General features: G+C 61.1%; 1 protein-coding gene across 2 annotated transcripts in view; it reads left to right on the top strand.

The window, feature by feature from the left end:
- The window catches only part of CHD5 (chromodomain helicase DNA binding protein 5), a 63213-nt gene that overhangs the window by 662 nt on the left and 54025 nt on the right, over window positions 1-8526 (top strand). The window lies entirely within an intron of this gene.

Genomic DNA, 8526 nt, shown 5'->3' on the forward strand with positions numbered 1-8526 from the left:
CGGGCGCCGGACGCCCCGCGTTTCACCCCGCGCCGCGCGCCGCCGGCCTCCCGGGAGCTCGCGGGCGCTGGGCCCCGGCCCAACTCGGCCCCGGCGTGGGCTGGGTGGGGCCTGGAGCGGGGCTCCCACGGCCATGCTTGGGGACCCGGCAGGTGCCCCGGCCGGGTGGCTTCCTTTAGGGCCAACAAGGGCTCCGGGCTGGGCTCACGGGTTCCCCGGCCGCCGGGTGCTGCGACCGCCTCTCCCAAGCACTTCGCTGGGGCCGCGGGCGTCGTCCTGGCGCGTCTCGCCGCCGCCGTGTCCACACCTCGATCTCGGGGGCAGCGGCGCTGCCCACCCACCCCGCTCCGGCTCAGGGCCTGACGCCCCGGCCGCCGCCCCTGCCCTTGCCGTCCCGCTCGGAATCCAGCACGAACAGGGCTCGTGCGTCAGGATAACCTTGCAGGATCATTCTTGAGTTAACTGCTCATCGTTCGTGTGGGACGGTTCCCCTCCTGGCACAGTTGGCCAGGGCCTCACTGTCACCCAGCCTCCCGCCCTCCCTTCTGGGGGACCCTCACTTCTTAGCGGCCTGTACCAAGTCTTGGGCCCCCGCTGTGCCCCCAGGAGACTTGTGGGATGTCCAGGGGCCCTCCCCGGCCCAGCCGTGTGCTGTCTGGCTCCAAGCGTGCCTTTCCCAGGGGGGAGAATATTCCACAAATTGGTACCCCAACTCCTATGCGCAGGATGTGAGAGGAGGGGACCCAGCAGGCAGCAGCTGTGTCTTCCTACTGAGGGGATTCCCACCAGGTGGCCATACCTGCTGGGGGGCCTCTGTCCCCTCCCCACTTGTTTGCTTGCTTTGACACTGTGACTGGGGCCTCTCCAGGAGCCTGGCCTCACCCCACCTTTCAGACAGTCTGGCCAACTTTGCAAAGTGCCTGCTGGGGTGAGAGCAGTGGGGGTGAGGTGGCCCACATGGGTGGGGTCACTTGGACAATAGTTGACTGTTACATCTGGGTTCAGGGAGCCAGGCCCATTTTCTGGAAGGGAACACAGAGGCCCAGCACAGGTGTGGCAACCATGGCTGTTTTCTACGCAGGAGGCTGGCTCTTTGGTGAGCTGTTCACAGGCTTCCTCAGTATAGTGGCTCTCGGTGGTGCTCTGGGCGTGGCCCCTTTGTGGCACTGATGGGGGTAGTGGACAGCTGAATGTGCATTAATAGGTTTATTTCCAGGACTTCACCACCCCCCTGATGGTGTCCCCTGCCCCCCATCGCTGAATACTCCTGCCACTCCTTGGTTGTGTCAGGGTGTGGAGCCTGGGGAGGGCAAGAGCCCCAGGAAGTGCCCTCAGGCTGGTGGGCACACAGCTCACTCTGGGCTGGGGCCATTGCGGCTCCGTCAGAGTCACCTGCCCACCACTTCGCCTCCCTCTGCTTCCTGCTCACACCCATTGCTCCAGGGGTGGGTGGGGGTTGTCCCCGGAGCCTCTAGGAGCGTCCCCAAAAGCCCTGCAGAGGAGAGGTCCTGCTTCAGCCCTGGTGGTCTGGGGACTGCAGCCCCCTCCATCAGCAAGAGCACATGCTCTACCTTTGGAGCGTGTCCCGAGCCTCCCCAAGCTCCCAGCTCCTTTCTGGTTCAAGCCACTGTCCCTTCCTGCTGGTCCACTCCAGAGCTTCCTAACCAGTCCTCGCTGACCACCCTCCACTTAGCAGCCAAGGTAACACAAATCAGAGCCCAGACCCCACGGCTTGGGTGGCTTGTGAAGCCCCTATTCTGTTCCACCCTGTCCCCCCACTGCCCCAGTGCACATTCTGAGCCACCTTGGCCTCGCTGCTTCTGGAGCCTCCTAAGTTCCATCCTGCCCTTGAGCACTGGCTGTGACCTCCGCCTGACCTGCTCTTTGCTCTGCCTCCTTCCTGTCATTTAGGTCCAGCTCAGTGTCACTACTGGGAGGCCCTCCTTGACCTCTGGGCTCAAGTGAGGCCCCAGCCCTGTTGCACTCAGACCCATTTTCATGCTTTATTTCCTTGGCAGCACTTTCTACTCCCTGGAATACCGTTATCAGCTTGCTTCTGTGTCAATGGGCTGCCCCTTGAGTGTGACTCCCTTGGCCCAGACGTGTCCGGCACCTGGCACCTGGCACCGTGGGTGCTCAAGAGATGGTTGTGGTCTCCGTGTCTGAGGGTTGGGAGTCCCTTGGTCATTCCTGGCCCCCAGACGCAATGACAGCCACAGCCCAGGCCTCGGTCTCTCCCGAGGTGACCTCAGCTGGCCATCTAGCCCTCCATTACAGCTCTGCAGCCCTCAGCCTGAGCCCGTGGCCGCGACCTGCATGGACCTAGAGCCATTGGGTTCCAAAACACCGCAGTTTGCGGCTGGAGGAGTTAGTGTGTTGGGAACTGTCACGCTGATTTTTGAATCTGTTGCAGTTGGATTTGTTATTTGTCAAATTCACTTTCTTTTCCCTCTGCCCGTCTCCCACCTCCTCCTCAGCAGCGTTCGTGCTTCCCACACAGGGCTTTGCCCGGCCAACTCTCTGGTGTAGAGGCGGGTGGGTGAGCCTGCTTCCAGGAGGAGGGCGGGGCGGGTGCCTGCCTCTCTGGCTCATGGACCGGCAGCTGCCAGGTTCTCCTGGGGGTTTGGAAGGTTGGCTAATGAGCGCTCGGGTCAGATGGATCCTGGCTTTTCTGCTTGTTAACTGCCTGACTTGGGCAAGCCCGCCAGCCCCTCCGCCTCAGTGGCCCCACTTGTGAAATGGGGCTACAGCACCAGCTTACCTCATAAAGGGTTATTATGAGGACTGGTGAGATGGTGCACATGGAACAGTTAGGTCACAGTGCCCAGCACATAATAGGTGACCAAGAAACTGCGACTGTTATAATTAGCACCATCCAAGGGGGGCAGTTTGCCTGCATTCCCCAAGGAAATGCTTCCGAGACTTGCACCCTCATCCAGTAAGCTGGGGGGCCTGGGAGACTGGGCCAGAGGAGGGCTGGGACGGTGAGCCCCGTGGTGGGGTTGGAGGGAGTGAGGGAGGGGCTCGGCCCCTGGGTCTTTGTCTCAGAAGTTCCCTGCCTGGTCGACCTAGCCCTTCCTCAGTCACACACAGCCAGAGAAGGGTGGGTTTCCAAGAGCTGGTGAGTCCAGCCTCTCTCCTCGCCGGGCAGTGTGACCACGTTGGCCGCAGAGACCCCTGAATGTCCTGTGTCCCCCACACGCAGAGGACTGGCCCCAGCCACGTGACCATCTTAGTCTTCTTTGAGCTGAGGGACCAGGAGGGAGTGATAGACATGATTCCCAAGGTCCATTCCTGCTTAGCTCATCCCCTCCTCCCTGTTGGGGAGATTGGGTTGGGTGGGGGGTGTCCCAGGGAGCCTGATCATATTTGATACTCTTTGCTGGGAGGAGAGAGGTAAAGTGACCAGTACAGTTTGCCCAGTGGCTTGGCCTGGGGGATCGTCACCTCACTCTCAATTGATCAGAGACGAAGGTCTGTCTATCATTTCATCAGTTGATTCCACCACTTACCCACCTATTAATCTACCCACCTATGTATCCACCCTTCCACCAAACGTCTACCCATCCAACCATAAAACCAACCAACCAACCAACCACCAGCCATCCATCCAACCCATTCACCATTTGTCCGTCCATCCATCCATCACATCCATTCTCCATCCATCCACGCACCTACCCAACGTAGATTTCTGGAGTATCTTCTCTGAGCCAGGTACTAAACACAGTGTGTGGTGTCTAACTTTCTGGGGCTTTTGCAGGTAAAACTTTTGTCTCATTTTCTCCGTTCTCATTTCCCTGCCTCTGTCTCTCTCGCTCTGTCCCCATGTCTAGCCCTGTCGATCTCATAAGCTGCCTGTCTGTTTTCCCCAAGTCCTTGCCTCTGCTTCTCTCTGTGTCTGGCTGTCCCTCTCTTTCCCTCTGTTGTCCCTGTCTCTCCCTGGCCCTCCAGGTGTGTCACCATCTCCTCCCCACCAGGTCTCTGGGTTGGCCTGGGGGCCTCTCCCTGCCTGACCCAGGGCCCCCACCCTTCCCTGTCCTCACTCCCCACCCAGGCCCTTAAGGGGAAAAGCCTCACCTACTCCCCTCCCTACCCCCGCCTGCCTGCCCTGAGTGCTCAGACTGATGCTTTCTTTGATGAGATGCCAATGAGGTGATGTCTGGGTTTTGTTAACTGTCATAAATAAATTATTAATTCTCTCTTGGGCAGGAGTACTGCATCTCCCATTGTCAGCAGGGGGGCCTGTGATGTGGGGGGGCACTCCAAGGTCTGATGTGCCTCAGTCTTGGCACCCCCTCCTTGGCCAGCCCTTGGGTGGCCTTGAGAACTCCTGGCCCAGCAGTGCCTGAACCAGACACCCCTCCCCCTCTGCCACCTACCCCTTCGCTGCCTGCCATCTTAATCCTCTAGGGGCCCCCTGGACCCCACCTGCCATTACCAAGCACCTATTGGGCGTCATGTTGGTAGTTTTCACTCCCAGTTTCGAATTCTCCATCACCCGTGAGAAAGGCAGCATTAGGCTCGTTTTAAGGAGGAAGAAATGGGCTCAGTGGGCGACCAGGCTGGGAAGGGCTTGTGGGTTGAAGGCTGCACCCCCCTGTGTCTGCCTCCCCGCTGGCCACCGGGTGGGCCTGTGCCCCGCTTGGTACAGGGTTGGGGGTGGGGAACGGAAGGAGCCCCTCTCCCCAGTTCCAGAGAGGCAGAAGAGAAGACGATAGACACTACCCTGGGTCCCCATTGCTGGCAGGTTTGCTGGTCTCTCTGGACCCTGGTGTTGGAGCTGTTGTCCTGGCTCGGCACCCCCAGGTCCTTTGGCCACCCTAAATCAGATGACCTAACTTTTCTCTCCACAATCATGTTTGTCTTTTACTCTGATGACCTTGTGTTTGCAAAACTCCTTGTGGGGCTGCGTTCTGGCCCAGGCCCCTCTGGGCTGGGCTCTGCTGCTGACCCTCCCAGAGGAAGGGGGAGGAACTGGGCAGAGCATAACGTGTGGGGTTAGCATGGGGACTTGTGGTGGACGAGCCCTGATGCCCCCGCGGGACCCCATATGACCTTCCAGACCAGGGGCTGGCCTGAGTCACCTCAGTGTCCCCAAGGCGCAGCCCTGAGCTTGGCTCCTAGGCCATGCTGTTTAAGTTTAAATGCTTCGGTAAATGTGGGGAAAGCCTGAATTCTGGGAGGGTCCTAGGCCCGGAGGGAGGGGCAGCGGTGGGACCACTTGTGGTGGAAACCGCCCACCTAGGGTCCATCCTGGCTCTGCCACCTTCCGGCCATGACACTGAGATGTGGGCGAGTGAGGGGATCCTCTGAGCCTCAGTTTCCTCATCTGCACGTGGGGTAACAGTAGTGCCTCCCAGGTCGCTGCATGACTTAGTATAAACCCACATATGCTGTCTGCTTTGTATACATACAAAGCTGTTATGACGTGTTACCCTGAGAAGGGCCCACCAGCTTGCCTGGGCTGCAGCCTGCAGGACTGAGGGGCGCCCGCACGGCAGAACCTGTGCAGGGAGGTAGCAGGGGCTGGGGTGAATTGAGTAAAAAGCAGTGCCTCTCTGTCCCGCAGACTGCATCCCCACGGGTCCCCCCCTGCCCGGCTCCCCTTCCCCGTGCCTCCTCCTCAGGCCTGCTGGGACCTGAGGGCCCAGTAGGTAGGAGAGAGATAGCAAGGCTAATGGGTCCTAATTATAGCCTGTCTTAGATGGATGGAGCCTCGGGCTGGAAGGGCAGGCTGGTGTGGAAGGGCACGCTACCAGGCTGGCCAGAGGGCTGCGGGGCAGCCAGGAGGGGCCAGGAACTGGCTGGACGGGACTCCTGAGGCCTCTTCTCCCCGGGACGCTCACCCCAGGGTGGGCAGGATCCCACCGTCCCCCTGGCTGTGTGCTCTGAGGCGGGACGGAGGGGGCCCAGGGCCGGAGCTCAGGAGTGGTGATGGGCGCGGGGAAGGGGTGCTTGGATGTGACTCCCCAGGTCTGGTTTTCAAAAGCTCAGGGCCCAGTGCTGAGGAGGGGGGAGGGGTTGAGTGGACATCCATGGGGTGCGGGGGCAGTGTCACAGAAAGTCAGCCCTGCGGTGTCCTCAGGGCCACCAGAAGCAGAGGGAAGCGCCTGTCGGAGGCGGGGGTGGGCAGGTGGGGTCCCCATCCTTGTGTGCCAGCCCTGGCACGTTCCTGGAGGAGGGGTTTAATCAGGCAGATGGCTCTGGGCCGTGAGTCTTCAGGAATGGAGGATGGGGTCTGTCCTGGGGCGGAGGGCCTGGACTAGGGTTAGTGTTCCCCCCTCCCCCCAGGCAGGGCGGGACACAGCTCAGGCAGGTCGCAGGCTACTTCTGGAACCTCCTGCGGCCACCTGTGCATCTCCACGTGTGTTCTGCTGGTCAGCCAGTGACCGTGTGCTGGCCTGACCTTCCCAGCCTGGGGGACTGCCCTGCAGAGGGGGACAGGAACGTGGGTGGGAGGCGGGAGGGAGAGAGGCCCCCTCCCGATTGCATCAGCCCGAGCCTGTTACATAACTGGTGCTGGGCATTGCCCGGGTGTGGGGGTGGCTCTGCCCAGGCAGCCTCCCTGCAGCAGGGGAGGCGGGGGCGTCTGGGGGAGTGGGCAGGCGTGGTCGGGCATGCGATCCCCAGCCTGGCTCCCCACCAGCCCCATCACTGCCCCCCAGACCCTTCCACTCCAGGACAACTCTGGGGGTCCCTGTGCACCTTTTCAACTGCCGCACCCCCCCTCAATTCCTGCCCCTCCCATGTCAGGACTCAGGACAGGGTCATTCGTGCAGCCTCAGCCTGGCTCTACTAAGTGAGGTCTGTTCACACCAACCCAGCTTTGGGCCCACCCCTTCCTGCCCAGCCCTGCGCGCCATCGCTCTAGCCAAGACCACAGCAGCTGTGCCTTCCACGTGGTCCTGTTCTTCGCAGTGCCCCTCTCTGCTGGCCAGGACCACCGAGCTGGCCCCCAGGGATGGCCAGGTCTCAGGCCACTCTCAGGCCACTGTTGCCCAGGGCAGCTCCCCGTCCTGCATGGAGTCAGCTTCTGTCCATGTCTATTTGCCCAGCAGGATGGGGAGGGGACTGGGACGTGGGATCCTGGGGAGCTGCACAAGACAGGAAGGGCACTTGCTCCCTGGGTGGGGAGGCCACAGGCGCCTGGCCACCCTGGAGGGGTCCCCAGTGCAGAGGGGTGCCCAGACAGTGGTTCAGCCTCACCTTTCCCGGTAGGGTGTGGGATGTGTGGGGACTGGCCCTGTGGGACCTTGGGTGTGGGAGGGGCATCCACTGGGCCACCAGAGTCACCAGCGCCCTCTAGCTGTATTCAGAGTGTGGCAATGGAAGCCATGAGACTAGGGGTGGAACTGGGGGGTTCCAGACGGGTGGGGAGTGACCCGTGTGAACAGGGGGCTGGATGTTGGTGTGCTCTGGGTGTGCACACGTGTGTCCCAGCATCTGTGGTGTGTGGGTCTGACACATTCAACAACCACTATGGTAAAAGGCTTCCTGGGTGGGGGTGGGGGTGGGGGCCCTGTCTCTTTAAACTTGATTCAGCGAAACACCCTGCCCCTTTCCTGGATAAAGTCTCCTGGTGGCCCTGGGACTTCTCACCCGCCTCAGGGTCTCCTGGGTGGCAGCCCCACAGTGGGGGAGGGTCCCCCGACAACCTGGTTGGCTCCCTCCTCTTTTCCCTCTGGGCACATGTGGGGGATGTGAGGGGGCTGGGGTAGGAAAGGCTGGCTGTGGCACTGCGGGAGCGGGGGCGGCTGGCACGGAGCACCAGCTCTCTCATGGGCCTCTTTTGGGGACTCTGGAGGTTCAGCCGCTGCTTCCGGAAGCCTCCTTTGCCCTGGAGGACAGCTGTAGCTCCACTCGGGGTGGTTTGCTGTTGCAGCGTCGTCTTTGTCTTCTTGCTGTGTTCGCCCCCAAGAGGACCCACACTACCCTCCCCGCCGTGGCCCACATGTGGTCCCCAGGAACTCAGGGCTCTTTTCCCTTTCTCATCCTGATTTCCTGGACACTTACTCCCTGGGTGGGGAGGCCACAGGCCATGGCCACCCTGGAGGGGGCCCCAAGGCAGACCTGTCACATGTCAGACCCTCTCCCCTTTGCGGGGTGGCAAGAAGCTCCCAGCTAGCTGCTGCTTCAGTGACATCCCCCCTCACACACCTGCTCTGCTCCCCTCTGGGCATTTTAAATGCATGAAGGAGTGAGGGGATTCAGGAACAGTGGGCAGCATCTCTGTGGAATTGCATGTCTTCCTGGGTGCCCAGCTGGAGTGTTTGTCATCCTGTGCCTGTGCCTCTGGGTGTGTGACTGGGGTAGCATGTGCCGGTGTGGGAGTGATTGGGGAGTGTGTGTACCTGTGTGGGTGTGACTGGGTGTGTGTACCTGTGTGGGTGTGACTGGGGGTGTTTGTACCTGTGTGGGAGTGATTGGGGAGTGTGTGTACCTGTGTGGGTGTGACTGGGGTGTATGTGTACATGTGTGGGTGTAAGTGGGGGGCACGTGTACCTGTGGGTGTGACTGGGGTGTGTG

The sequence above is a fragment of the Hipposideros armiger genome, unplaced genomic scaffold (genome assembly GCF_001890085.2).
Source record: "Hipposideros armiger isolate ML-2016 unplaced genomic scaffold, ASM189008v1 scaffold_316, whole genome shotgun sequence".
Classification (NCBI taxonomy): Eukaryota; Metazoa; Chordata; class Mammalia; order Chiroptera; family Hipposideridae; genus Hipposideros; species Hipposideros armiger.